This window comes from Nicotiana attenuata, chromosome 10 (assembly GCF_001879085.1).
Source record: "Nicotiana attenuata strain UT chromosome 10, NIATTr2, whole genome shotgun sequence".
Taxonomy (NCBI): Eukaryota; Viridiplantae; Streptophyta; class Magnoliopsida; order Solanales; family Solanaceae; genus Nicotiana; species Nicotiana attenuata.
In genome coordinates, this window is record NC_031998.1 from 24,045,607 (window position 1) to 24,049,698 (window position 4,092).

The following is a 4,092-nucleotide window of genomic DNA, read 5'->3' on the forward strand; positions in this document are numbered from 1 at the left end:
CCGGAATCAAATTCCGAGGTTCCAAGTCCGAGAAATGAATTATTGCGTGAAATTATTTTCTAAAAATAATTAAAGAATTTGAAAGTGTTATTTGTTTAGAAGACTGTGCTGTTGGGCTCGTATTTTGGTTCCGACGCCCGGCACAAGTCTTAAATGTGATTTAAGCAATTGCTGTAAAGTTTGGTTAGATTTGGACGTCGTTTGACGTATTTTGGACAAAAACTCTAAACTTGATGTCTTCTGAAAATTGGGAGGAAATCATGGGTCTTGAGGCCTAATTTGATGATTTCGATGTTGTTTTGGCGATTGGATCGCACGGATGAGTTCGTAGGATGTTATTGAGTTAGTGTGTATGCTTAGTTTGGAGCCCCGAGGGCTCGGGTGAGTTTTGAGTAGGTCCCGGGAGGCCTTAGGCTTAAAGTAACAGATGTTGCAGTGTTGCAGGCCCCAGCGCAGCCGCGGTAATTCCCGCACGGTCCGCGTGGCCAGATTCAGAGGGGTCCTCAGCCTTGGTTTGACCAGCGCGGCCGCGCACCAAGTTCTTGCGGTCCACGCTGGGAGATTCAGAGAAGGCCCCAGGTGCAAGACACCAGCGCGGTCGCGCACCAAAATCGTGCGGTCCGCGCTGGGTAGGTTCAGAGAGTTGTTTTCCCTCCCTTCCTCGGCGTGGCCGCGGGGCATTTTTGCGCGGTCCGCGCCAGTCCTTCAGCAAAGTATATAAATCTGAGATTTTCAGTCATTTTGCACTTTTTCAAAACCCAAAACATAACAGGCGATTTTCCAAACGATTCTTCTCCTTCAAAACGATTGGTAAGTGATTTCTAACTTATTTTCCTTGCTTCTTAACATCTTTAAACATAATTTCAACTTCAAAACAAAGATTTTAATGGGGGTAATTTGGTAATTTAGGGTAGAACTAGGGTTTCAGTAAAATTGGGGTTTTGGACCTCAATTTGAGGTCCGATTCCAAAATAACTTATATATCTGAGTTCATTGGGGAATGGGTAGTCAGGTTTTGGTTCGAACCTTGGTTTTGACCACGTGGGACCAGGGGCATTTGAGGATTTTTGAACAACTTTGGGAAATTCACTTTTCATAGCGTCAATTTATTAGATTAGCCTTTGTTGATACACTCAAGTAATTGGTGACTAGATTCGAGCGGTTTGGTGGTGAATTCGAAGGTAAAGCTATACTAGAGGATGTGAGTTGAGTTTGGAGCATTTGAGGTAAGTGTTGTTCTAACTTTGGCTTGAGGAATAGGATAGGATGTTTATTTGCTACTTGCTAAATGTGGAGTACGGTGTATAGGCATGGTGACGGTTATCTATGCACCGAAATCTAGCATGACGTGAGTCTTAACTGCTTTTAATTCGAATGACGTGACACAATTTCCTGGTTAAATTGATAAATTTCATATTAATGTGAACGGTTGAGGAAGAATTGTTATTGGTATATTTGGAGCGTTGGCTCGAACAAAGATGTGATAGTCGAGAAAGAGGTGATTTAAAAGAGGATGTGTGTGTGATTATTCCTTTGCCGGACGTGTAGACTATTATATGTACTCTCCCTTGCCGGATTATTTGGGCTGTTAGCTGTACCCTTGCCGGGTTAAAGTGTTATGTTGTCGAATTCCCCTAATGGGGCCTTCTTTACAAAGTCAGATATTAATATCTATGATATGGTCCTGTGGCAGCGCCGTCCACTTATATACTATGATATGGGATCGTGTGGCACGCCGTCCACTATATTCTATAATATGGGATCGATGTGGCACGCCGTCCACTTATATATTATGAAATGGGATCGTGTGCACGCCGTCCACTTATGAATTAAGAAATGGGATCGGTGGACGCCTGACTGGTTTGCTTCAGAATTTATGGGAGGATTTTGCAAAAGCAATGACTTACACAAAGTTCTTAGAGAAGAGCGAAAAGGGATAGAAAGTCGCGCATCTGAGAAGGAGGATCCTTGCACACTGGAGGTGCAATCATCCTAGGGACAATAAAAAGAAGATTGGTACGTAATTGCTTATTTATTTTAATTTTCAAAGTATATCTAATTATGTTTATTAACTAAAATTTAGATTTTCAGTGAAAAGAAGTTGGGGCGTCCAATGAACCAAGATGAGCTATTCAAGGAGACTCATATTGTAAAGAAGAAGAAAGAGACGGATCAAGAAAAGATGGGCTCGAGGGACGAGCCTCGAGTGTACATATAAGTTTTCCACTTTTCATTAAGTATTTTGATTTACTTTTATATAAATTTTGAAATACTAATTCAATGATATTTTCTTATAGGGTCGCTTCACAGCTGACGTGGAGAATTCATACGCAGTCAGCCACCTAATGAGTCGGGCGAGCCAATCCAACCTTCGGACGAGGATGCTGAAAGAATGTGGACGAAGGCTGCTGGCGGTCAAAATGGGGGGACAGGTATACGGGCTTCCTACTAAGAAAATTCCATCGCTATAAGTGTGGAATGCAAGGAATAGGGACTCCTCGCAAGGCGAGCAACTTGATGGGGAGAGCCTCTCCGCTATGCGGAGACTGTGACAAGCTCACATCCGAGCTAGAAGCGGCCAAGGAAAGAGAAAAGCTTAGAGATGCTCAGTACATTGCATGCAAGCTTCAGTACCAGGGCATGCAAGAGCAGCTCAAATCTCTCCTAGCTTCTGGAGCTTTTCCGATTCCCCGGTCTCGTTGAGTCATCGCCAGAGGCTCGACTTGATGTGAGCGTTCCTTCCGTCCTCCCCGTGCTCGTTTATCACGACCCGGATTTCCACCCTCGAAGTCGTGATGGTGCCTACTAATTGTGAGATAGGCAAGCCAATTATTTTGAACAATTTACCTTTTTACCCATTTGTATAATCATTTACAATGGCGAAGTAATAACATTTAACCAGCGGAATTTAACATAAGCGGAAGAAATACAATAGGCTATCTAAACATGAATATCTAATACAACTTGTTGAGGTCTCCACTACCCAGAACTAGTGTCACAGTTTCACAGACGTCTAAGAACACTACAAATAAAGGTCTGAAAGAAATAAATACAACACTGTCTTTGGAAAGGCATGAAAGAAAACAGGAATAGTAGATGGAAGGAGACGCCAAGGCTTACGGACGCCTGCAGGACTACCTCGAGTCGCCTGATGAACAAGAATCAGCAATCTCACTGCCGTACGAAGTCTACAACACTGGGTCTGCACAAAAGAGTGCAAGAGTGTAGTATCAGCACAACCGACCCCATGTGTTGGTAAGTGCCTAGCCTAACCTGGCGAAGTAGTGACGAGGCTAGGGACCGAGACTACCAATAAACCTGTGCAGTATATATTAATATACAGCGGAAAGTAAAGCCAGAATAAGCAAGTTAAAGGTGGGGGGAGAAACATACTTGCGGGGGGTATACCGGTAGTAACAGTAAAATCCAGAGTAACAGTCTAAGGGCAGCTTAGAATTCACAGCAAACAAAAAGAATCTAATATCCGAACTAAACACGCTTGTATTCAATAATTATTGCGGCGCGCAACCTGATCCCAATATATATAACAACACTGTTGCGGCGTGCAACCCGATCCATATCACTATTATCTTATTGCGGCGTGCAATCCGATCCACATATAATTATTGTTGCGGCGTGCAATCCGATCCACATATAATATTGTTGCGGCATGCAACCCGATCCACATATAATATTGTTGCGGCGTGCAACCCGATCCACATATATTTTTGCGGGCGTGCAACCCGATCCACATATAATGTTGTTGCGGCGTGCACCCGATCCACATATAATATTCACAATCATAACGAGAGTCTTGATAAGGGATCAATAAGGTCTACACTAATCCCGTCAAGGGATTCGACAGCATAAGTAATTACTTCCCGGCGAGGGAGAAATAGCTATACACCAAACTTGTTAAACATCTAACTACCTCAGCTATAACCAAAACTTGTTCCAACATCTAACTACCTCAGCTATAACCAAACTTGTTCCAACATCTACCTACCTCAGCTATAACCAACTTGTTCCAACAATCTAACTACCCTCAGCTATAACCAAACTTGTTCCAACATCTAACTACCCAAGCTATCC